Here is an 11,137-nt window from a genome sequence, read left to right as displayed (position 1 = left end):
TTCCCACTACGTTGAAACCTCTTCGAAGAGTTATAGGGAGCGTTCCCACTTTCACTGTGGAGGCGCCGGCTGTGTCCGCAAACATGACATCTGCGAGCGTCGTCTGCAAGGCGCTCGGCTGAACCAAAGGTATTCTATAAAGGTTAATTGGGCTGAACCATAGAGTAATTCTTGTAGGAAGCTCTATGGGCTGAACCACCTCGCCAGCAGGTGCACGAATTCCCTGCAACTCGCTTACACCGCGCCACAATCGTGGACATGATCGAGGGCTTTGGTGCTTGCGTACCATCCGAGAACTGTTACGATGTACCACACGGGCGGACAGCTGTACAGCGTTCTTGGCGCAATCGCTAGCTACCTGGGCAATCTAAACTAAGTGCATGCATATAGCCAGTGCCTCCTCTAACACCCCGGAAAGCGCGGTCTTAAAAGAAACAAATATAGTAGTAAAGAAAGGAGGGAAGAGAATAAGAAAAGAAAAACGTTGGCATTCACAGAAACGCAGTCACTGCGCGAAGTCCGCATGACATTCCGCGCGCGCAACCAACCACATAACGTTTCACGCGCACATATGACTACTGTCGCCGCGTCTTTGTCAGCCATTTATTTCACGAAATGGTCAACACGTACGGTTGTAGTACAGAAAGGCTTTAGTCGGTCCATCACACTTTCGCCGCTGCAGAAATCCCGCAACACTGCAGGAAGCGGTCATTTATCTGGGAAGTGCTGCCATCTTTTTCCACTTTAGAAAACCTTGTTTTCTTTTCCTTAATGCCTCCAAGATCTGAAATGCGCGCGTTGTTTGATCTCAAAGGCCATGCTATACTCTGCTTTTCCTCTTCTGCCAGAGCTGCTGCTGTTCCGCGAAGTGCCTTTGTGTTGCTAAAGAAGCTTGACTCACTCACACGCGTGCGTTTAGAGCTGGTGCTCGCTTACACGCGCTTATGACGGTCCCATTTATTGAAGGCGTAAGTATAGGAAATACCAATATCCGCTAACTCCCGCTTATTTAGCCGGGCGCTTCACACGCTGCAAGAGTCCCACAGGAGTCGGTAATTTCCCCTACGCCCTTTAACACCCTTTCATTACCGCGCCATAGAGCATCGATCACTATGGATCGATGGCTTTGAATGCCCCGCCGAAAATAAAACTCCGCGCTTACCATATAGCGTTTCTCACAATATTGTGTTACAGTGAGAAACTCTGTGGCGTTTACGAAAACCTAGCGTCATCAGGCCAGTCATAAAAGAACTACTCTGCATTTTCTTTATTCTTATTTCTTCGTTATGGTGCGAGAGCTCAAGCGGAAAAAAAAAAAAAACAGCGGCCCCGCAGACGTCGGTTAGGAACTATGCGCTAGGCAGAATTTCGCCCAAGTTTACACACGTTAATAGCGGTCGCACTTTGTTAAGCCATTCCTAAAAGAGAGGAGTTACCAATTTAAGCAACTCAAGGTCACCGAGCAAGGCACAGCGCGTGCATACACGCTGTAGGAGTCCCACAGCTTTCGGTAACATCCCATCTCCACTCTGATTTCGCATGGATCGGTCATGTTTGGGGAGTGCTGCCTCACGGCCGGCCTCCAAGATGTCAACGGCGCGCCTTGTTTAATCTCAAAGGCCATGCTACTTGGCTTTCGCATATTAACAGGTGGACTTTACGAGCGCGCCTTTCTGCACATTTCAAGAGCTGCATAGCATGGCGAGTGATATAACAGTGATAGCGGCGTCAACGCCCCTGTAACGATGGGAAATAAAAATAAGTATTTACAAAAAATAATAAAATTATATCAACTTGAATTTTCTTTAATTACGCGTCACGAATACATAATTTTGCAGAGATCAGTCATCTGTGAAGGAAGTGCTTACATCTTTCGTGAGTTTCAAAAAATTGTTTACCGTTTCTCCACGGCTGCCATCCAAGATGCAAACCACGCGCGTTGTTTAATCTCATGGGCCATGCTAATCTGCTTTGCTGTTTCTCTAAGTAGTGCTGTCGTTCGACGAAGTCTTTCAGTAGCTTCATTCACTGCCAGGGGTGCGTTAACGATCTGGTGCTCGTTTAGACGCGCAATTAACGGTCACAATTTGTCAATACATGCTTAAAAGACAGCAGGGGCGACTTTTAGCAACCCGAGTTAATCCAGCCGCGCAAAGCAGGCGCGTAAACTCTGCAGCAGTAGCACAAGTGTCGGTCAACTCCCGTGTTTACACAGTAACCTCGCAGAGATCAGGCAGCTGTGAAGGAAGTGCTTCCATCTATCATGACTTTCAAAAGATTGTTTTCGTTTCCCTAGGCCTGGCCTCCAAGATGCCATCCGCGTGCGTTGTTTATTCTCACGAGCCATGCTACTGTGCGCCTTGCTGTTTCTCGAAGTAGTGCTGTCGTTCCGCGAAGTCTTTCAGTAGCTTCGTTCACTGCCAGGAGTGCGTTAACGATCTGGTGCTCGTTTAGACGCGTCATTAACGGTCACAATTTTGTCAATACATGCTTAAAAGACAGCAGGCGCGACTTTTAGCAACCCGAGTCAATCCAGCCGCGCAAAGCAGGCGCGTAAACTCTGCAGCAGTAGCACAAGTGTCGGTCAACTCCCGTGTTTACACAGTAACCTCGCAGAGATCAGTCAGCTGTGAAGGAAGTGCTTCCATCTTTCGTGACTTTCAAAAGATTGTTTTCGTTTCCCTAGGCCTGGCCTCCAAGATGCCATCCGCGTGGGTTGTTTAATCTCACGGGCCATATGCTACTCTGCTTTGCTGTTTGTCGAAGTAGTGCTGTCTTTCCGCGAAGTCTTTCAGTAGCTTCGTTCACTGCCAGGAATGCGTTAACGATCTGGTGCTCGTTTAGACGCGTAATTAACGGTCGCAATTTTGTCAATACCTGCTTAAAAGACAACAGGTGCGACTTTTAGCAACCCGAGTTAATCCAGCCGCGCAAAGCAGGCGCGTAAACTCTGCAGCAGTAGCACAAGTGTCGGTCAACTCCCATGTCTACACAGTAACCTCGCAGAGATCAGTCAGCTGTGAAGGAAGTGCTTGCAGCTTTCGTGACTTTCAAAAGATTGTTTTCGTTTGCCTAGGCCTGGCCTCCAAGATGCCATCCGCGTGGGTTGTTTATTCTCACGAGCCATGCTACTCTGCCTTGCTGTTTCTCGAAGTAGTGCTGTCGTTCCGCGAAGTCTTTCAGTAGCTTCGTTCACTGCCAGGAGTGCGTTAACGATGTGGTGCTCGTTTAGACGCGTAATTAACGGTCACAATTTGTCAATACATGCTTAAAAGACAGCAGGCGCGACTTTTAGCAACGCGAGTTAATCCAGCCGCGCAAAGCAGGCGCGTAAACTCTGCAGCAGTAGCACAAGTGTCGGTCAACTCCCTTGTTTACACAGTCACCTCGCAGAGATCAGTCGGCTGTGAAGTAAGTGCTTCCATCTTTCGTGACTTTCAAAAGATTGTTTTCGTTTCCCTAGGCCTGGCCTCCAAGATGCCAACCGCGCGCGTTGTTGAATCTCACGGGCCATGGTACTCTGCCTTGCCTTGTGTCCGCTCAAGTGCGGTGTCCTCACTTTCCTGCGATTAGCAACGTCAACGTGAACCATCTCGTCTGGTCCTCTCCTGCCACAGCCAGCATCAGGGACAAACACACTCGACTCCTAATACGACATGACCAGGTCGCGCACCGCAAGGAGACAACAGAGAATTTAACGCTAAGGGTGCCTTCGCTCATTAAGAAGGCAGGCATCCTTCCTTTCACCTGATCACTTTCCGCCATCTTAGGCCGCAGGCCATATTTCCCAGTTGAGGGATCACTCACTCACTCACTCACTCACTCACTCACTCACTCACTCACTCACTCACTCACTCACTCACTCACTCACTCACTCACTCACTCACTCAATAGTAAATAAATAAATAAATAAATAAATAAATAAAGCGGCCGGCCTATGATACTGAGGGCACGCTCTGTTGAATCTGGAAGGTCATGCTATTAGCTGTGCCTTTTGGCTTCTGCCACGACCATGGTGCCACCGTTTGCTTCTCAAGTTCCTCCGTAGACTTAATGTAAGTAGTATGTACTGAATGACGAGGAGTCTTGGCGTTGTGGTGATCCGAAGCTTGGTTTTCTCGTCTGTTTACGGCCGGGTGCTCACTTACGACAAATTCAAAGGGGATGTCGATGACGCAACCAAATATTTTATATATTTTTTAAAACGGGCGGAGTGCCGCATCAACTTCACCGGGGACGGAGACAGGGAGGGGAGAGGATGCTGGCCCCTCATTACTATTATAAATAAAGGAGTTTTGGAGGAAACGGGGGAGCCAGGAGTCTTGTGCCCTGTGCTGCACCGCCTGATTACGCGACTGGGGGATATTGCCGCATGCGCCGCACCTTTGAAAGAGCGCTTTGGAAGTAGTAGTTTGGAGGGAGACCTATGCAACACTTCCGGGACATTTGTTATATATGTGTTCGTCTCTTGGCGGTTTTCATCTTGTTTCTTCACACACACACGCGCACAGAAACACCCACACGCACACCCACACATACGAGAACACACACAGACACACGCTGACATATGTTCGCGTGTAAAGTGTAAAGTCCGCGTGTAAAATTACGTGTAAAATTCACGCAGCCATGATAGCGCGACTGCTGCGCGCCACACAGTGCTTGCATACCTCTGCGATCAGTACTGGAACGCTGACGAAACTCGGCTACAGCGTGCTAAAGCCCTGTAACAACTTCTGCTGTTCAGAAATCAAATGGCTCCAACTTTTTCTAAATCTATCGGCAAGAAACGCATCAAAAAAAGAATTTCATGCATGTATGTACCCCGCATTCTATAATGATAGTTTAAAAGATCTCAAGTCAAAGCGAAGAAACTTTTAGCGGACATGTTTATCTTCAGCTAGCTTTTAATGAGAATTATTTACATAGGTAAAATGCAAAAGATAGCCAGGACTAGCGCAAAGTCTTTTCAGTGTAGAGAGTGTTAGCAGCGCCAGATTTATTCGGCTCCATTAGCAGTAGCCTGTCGATCCCATCTTTCAGCAGAAAACGTCCATTACATAACCGTTGGCTTATGGTCGTTCCATGACTCGATCTGAAACGAAACCCAGGTGCATTGAAATAAATGGCTGGCCGGGTTTGTATCGCCTGCGTGTCATCTCGTCGACATGGCGGAAGTGGTGGTTCTTGAGAGTCATCCACTGTTCCCCGCCGGGGTCATTTCGAAGCGCCAGTGAAAGGCGCTGATACGAAATGTGCATTTACACGAAGGAAACGGCTTTCAATCATCACGAACATGGAGCTGCCGCGGGCTTATCAAAGCGCTGACTCACGGAGATGGCTAATCTGGGCTCGAACGCGCCGCCGCTTTGGGACGTCGAAAGAAAGGCGACGAGGAGAACTGTAGAACCAGACATCGAATGCCTGCACCTGCATGGACAAGCAATAGAGTCGTGCGGTTAAACTTGGTGGTCCTCTCACGGGGTGCTAGAGCCGTCACTTTGCGTTGCTCGTGGCATGACGTTGCATGATTTTGGCAAATGTGACCGTGACTCTGTATTCCGATCTTCCTTTCCGTGCTTCGTCATTGGCGAGTGGCAGCCGGTCTACGTTGTAACGATGATGGGGTAGTCGTGAGCGGTAGGCGATAAGAGAGTGAATCTATCAAAATCAGCCGTTTTAATTGCCTTGGAGCAAGGCAGTGGTATTTCAGGCGAGCTTGTGTTCCCGTATTTCGAGAGAGCTCCATTGGTTTGTCCGAACACGCTTTAACGCCACTGCAATGAAATTTAGGTGGTGGCAGTGTGTTGCCTTCCACAGGGTGTGATTGTGTTGAGTGGTGAGGTGTTCGCGGTCAACCTGGAAAGGAACAAGAATTTCTTCGCACCCAGGGCTAACTGAGGGCTGGTGGAGAGGACGGTGTCGAGGTGTCTTCAATACATAGTGAGTATATGGTCATTGGCGTTATTACCATTCACGGAGTGCACACACAGACAGTAGCAGTTTTAAATGTGCATGTTACATTTGGTAGGTGCGTGAGATATTGACGTGCAATATTGTCTTGGTCTTCTGTCGTGGCGGTGTAGTTGACCATGTGTGTCACCGAAGCTTTGGTGGAGTTTCTGGCGTCCTAATGGCGTGACACTTTCATCGATGGCTTGATGATTTATATTTCAAATTTCTCTACTGAGAGGTTGAGATAATATAGAACTCTGCTTCTCAATTTCACGGGTTTTCACTGCAAATATGAGACGAGCAATTGAAGATGATACAAGGAGTCATGACTTGGTTTGTGCAGTCACAGTGCGGTGATCTCTGAGTCAGCTTGAAAGAGAGCTCGAACTTATGCTGTTTTGGTTCCTTTCTCCTTAAATTCTTTTACTTATAATGAAAAACAAACAATTGCTTGTCATCATGATCACCAGCCCATCTTTATGTCCGGTGCAGATCGATGGTCTGTCCGAACGATTTGAATTATGCTTGTCTTGCTCTAGCTGATTCCAAGTTGCACCTGTAAATTTCCTTTTCTTCTCTCCACTTAATTTTCTGCCGTATTCGACAGCGTTTCTCTTCAATTTGCGGTTATTCTGTAGTTCTAACGGTCCAAGAGTTACTCGCCTCTACGGAGATCTTGCTACCGCTAGTACTAATGCTACAACTACTACTTGAATACAATGGCTTTGCACTGCATGACAGATCGAGTAGTGAGGCAGCTTCATACAGCAATACAAATAAGTTGCGATGATATGTAGAGGCAACGTTTGCGCTTCTATAACAGCTCCGTACACGAGAAGTAACTCGAACGCAATGCAATACAATGCAATGCAAGGTGAACTGTGTACACACGGCCGCATTGAATGTGATTGTAGCTTCATGCGCCTCGTCTCTGTCGTCTGTACGTGGCCTTCGAGATCCGACCGTTGAACCTTTTGCTCACGTTAAAATCTCAGATGTCCCGGTCTAAACAGCACCTCTAAGATTTTGGGGCTGCCTTATCTTAGAGGCCACTATCTCAGTAGTGCCCTCTACCTTTGTTGTTAATGAAGAGGAAAGTAATTGAGGGACAATAATTAAGATAGAGTGAATTAAGGCACTCGAACCCATGACCTTTGTTGGGAGTCGCACTCTCGATCATTGGTGGAAGTCGAACCCACGACCTTTTGTGTTAATTTATGCTAAGTTAATCTCAGGTAACTCAAAGATCATTGGCTACACAAACGCATATAGCTAGGTAATAGCTGTGCCTGAATTACTTTCGCTTTAATTCACACTGAAGGTCGTGCATCCAAGGTTGCAATGCTTTCGCATTGATCCACCTAGGTATAACTAAGTGACCCTTGAATTTTTAAAGCGAGAAGATGACATGGGTTTAAAATATAGCTACAAGGTTGTGACCGAAGTACAGTAGGTTTACGATAAATCGGGTTCGCGTAATTCACAGTTCCAGTTTTATTGTGGACGTATCGCAAAAATTCCGCTGAATCTTTATGTTACCGGCGCATTTTAAAGGCACTTTGAGCTCCAGCGGACAAATCATTTCATAAATATGCCTGGTTTGCCAATTTTTGGCGGCTGAATAGATGCATTTGTTCGGATTTGCAGGCACTTGTCGAGCACTGGAGTTAATTTTCTCCGCCGGTGGTGGTAGTGTCCTTCGCTGACTAGTCGGGCATGCGGAAGAGTTTGAGGGCCGAGACGGCGCCACGCAATGGCTTGAATGCGCGACTCGGAACAAGGTGAAGGAAGAGGCCGTAGTCGGATGTGGAAGAAGTCGATTTGATGAAGTTGAAAGCCACAACATCTGTCTCGGGAACAGGCTTAAACCTCCACTCCTCTTTACTTCTCAGAACGGAGATTCGAAGTTCTCGGTTAAGGTTAAGCGTGACACCCGACTGTCGACACTTTGAGGGTACTGCGTACTGGTAATAGCTGTTAGTATGAAGCGCAGCACTGGTCACGACAACAACGAAAAAATGACGTAGAGTATGAAAGACGGAAGAATTGCCCGGTACATTCAAGTTCACATTTACGCACCGAGTGTTACGGCAAGTATTCCAACCAACAGATAGTAACTGCTTATCACAAAGTTAACTAAGATTATAGTGAGATCACTGAGTAATGCCGCCGGTATTTGCATTTACTACCCAACGAAAGCGGTGCATATGAGCAGCACAAGTCACTTTACGAACCGTAGATAGTAATGACAGCGAAGTACTGGCATTTGCTACACAATTAGGTTGGCAAGGCCAGCTTTGTTTACACGCGCAGCTTTCAGTCCCAATAAAAAATCAGGTTGTTTACGTTCTAAACGTGTATTAGAGGCACGCACCAAAAAAAAAAAACAAATACCAGGCAACTAATTTTATTTCAGCGTCCTTGAAACCTCGGCAGATGGGCGAGGGCGGTTCGGCTGCATTCGTCATCAGCGGGGAGGCCAGAGTCGTCTGAAGATTATTCCGGCTGTGTTGAAACCTTGTCGAAGAGTTTATTGAGCGTTTCAACTCCCAGGAGAAGGAAGTGCTGCGTCCGCGAAAGCGACCACTGCCAGCGTCGTCTACATGCATGGCGCCACGTGCCTCCGCTGAATCAACGTTTTGTGTATCCTTGTTTCTGTAAACATGGGCCCGAACCACCTCGGCCGTAGGTGCAGAAGTTCCTTGCACCGCGACGGCACCTTGCGCACTCCACGCCACAATCGAATGCTATGGTGCAGTGTATGCACCGTCCGTGAACTGGGGCGTTTTACTGCACGGGTGGACAGTTTTGCAGCGTCCGAGTTGATGCAATATTGGCCTCGAGCTCCACGACTGGAAAAGATGGCGCCACCGTCGGCGTGACGTCATATTAGGGATCACGTGGACATAGCGGCTGCGTCGGCTGCTTCGAGAGCTCCGAAGCGAGTGAAAACGAGAGTTTAAATTCCCTCGTATGCTGCGGTCCTCATTTAGTGGCGAGATTTTCCCCCTTCGAGTGTCTCCTTTAGAACGCTTGAAAGCACTAGAATAGGTAGTGGCTGCCTTTGAAGGCGCGCAACATGGTAGGCTACTGCACGGTGCCGCAGTGCCGGACGTACGCAACGGAGCCTGGTGTCAGCCTTATTCACACGTAGCCGCAGGACAAGAAGCTGTGTGAAGCTTGGCTCGCGAAATATAAAACCGGCAAACAGGCATCGGCTACAACTGGGGTATGCAGCAAGCACAGACACGAGGAAGATTTCTGCTACGGCGCCGAGTCTGCGATGTTCGGAAAACACGCAATGAGACGCTCTCCCGAGTCCGCTGCCCGACTAATGTCATGATGGTTTGGTCTATGAACGTGTCGATGCTATAGATACTGGCAAGTTCACTGCAATGGAAAGGGAGCGGTAAGACGTGCATTAAAAAAGAAGGCATGGCATATGGTCATGTTTCTAAGTGTTATGAATTAATGCACTGGATTACAAAAAGAAGCAGCGGGAATCGCATGCTGAGAATACCGATAAACATACAGAGCGACACACCTCGAGAAATAATGTGGAAACGTCCAAGAATTTTGAAGAAAAAAAAAAGATTGAATCGTCGCGACGGCACATCACAGTCCCCGTAGGCGTCGAAGTCTCTACAATGAAATTATTTTGAACAGCTCTGATAGCACCCACGCAACAATGGTTGTTTGTATACTGTCAAATGCTCATATTCTGCGGCCGAAAGCTCATGGCACGGTGCGGAAACGCGCTCACAGCGAAAGCAAAACATTGTGCGCGGACATGCATGCAGACGCGCAGTCGGTCGCTGCGAACCCGTGCGATCGCTGCATTGAGGCTTCATTCTGTTATGCCCTTTTTGGTTATACACACAGCCCACTCTAACAACATTTTTCCATAGTTTACTCTCAGCGTTTGGCTACCTTTGACGCAAGAAGCCGGTTCGGGCGGGCGTGCCTGCCAGGCGTGCATTTACGATCTCGTGTTCGTTTAGACTCGTAATTACCGGTCACAATTTGTCAATTAATACATGTTTAAAAGACAGCCCGAGATACATTTAGCAACTCGAGGTCATCCAGCCGCGCATCAGCCGGGTACACCCTGCAGGAGTAGCACAAGTGTCGGTCAACTCCCATGTTTACACAGTAATCTCGCAGAGGTCAGTCAGCTGTGAAGGAAGTGCTTCCATCTTTCGTGACTTTCAAAAGGTTGTTTTCGTTTCCCCACGCCTGGCCTCGAAGAGGCCAACCGTGCGGGTTGTTTATTTTCATAGGCCATCCTGCTCGGCTTTGCGGTTTCTCTCAGTAGTGGTGTCGTTCGGCTAAATCTTTTAGTAGCTTCATTCATGGCCAGGCGTGCGTTAACGATCTGGTGTTCGTTTAGACGCGTAATTAACGGTCACACTTTGTCAATACATGCTTAAAAGACAGCAGGTGCGACTTTTAGCTACTCGAGGTCATCCAGCCGCTCATAGCAGGCGCGTACACTCTGCAGGAGTAGCACAAGCGTCGGTCATCTCCCATGTTTACACAGTAATCTCGCAGAGATCAGTCAGCTGTGAAGGAAGTGCTTCCATCTTTCGTGACATTCAAAAGATTGTTTTTGTTTCCCTACGCTTGGCCTCCAAGATGCCAACCGCGCGGGTTCTTTAATCTCATGGGCCATGCTACTCTCCTTTGAGCTTTCTCTACGTAGTGTTGTCGTTCCGCAAAGTCTTTCAGTTGCTTCATTCACTTCCAGGCGTGCGTTAACGATCTGGTGCTTGTTAGGCTCGTAATTAACGGTCACACTTTGTCAATTGATACATGTTTAAGAGACAGCAGGAGCGACTTTTAGCAACTCGAGGTCATCCAGCCTCGCATCAGCCGGGTACACCCTGCAGGAGTCGCACAAGTGTCGGTCAACTCCCATCATGACTCCCATGTTTACACAGCAATCTTGCAGAGATCAGTCAGCTGTGAAGGAAATGCTTCCATCTTTTGTGACCTTCAAAAGACTGTTTTCGTTTCCGTACGCCTGGCCTCCAAGATGCTAGCAACGCGCGTTCTTTAGTCTCATGTGCCTTGCTAGTCTGCTTTGCTCTTTCTCGAAGTAGTGCTGTCGTTCCGCGAAGTCTTTCAGTTGCTTCATTCACTTCCAGGTGTGCGTTAACGATTTGGTGCTCGTTTACACGCGTAA

This window comes from Dermacentor albipictus, chromosome 9 (genome assembly GCF_038994185.2).
Source record: "Dermacentor albipictus isolate Rhodes 1998 colony chromosome 9, USDA_Dalb.pri_finalv2, whole genome shotgun sequence".
Classification (NCBI taxonomy): Eukaryota; Metazoa; Arthropoda; class Arachnida; order Ixodida; family Ixodidae; genus Dermacentor; species Dermacentor albipictus.
The sequence above is the reverse complement of the archived record's forward strand: the minus strand, read 5'-3'. Positions refer to the sequence as shown.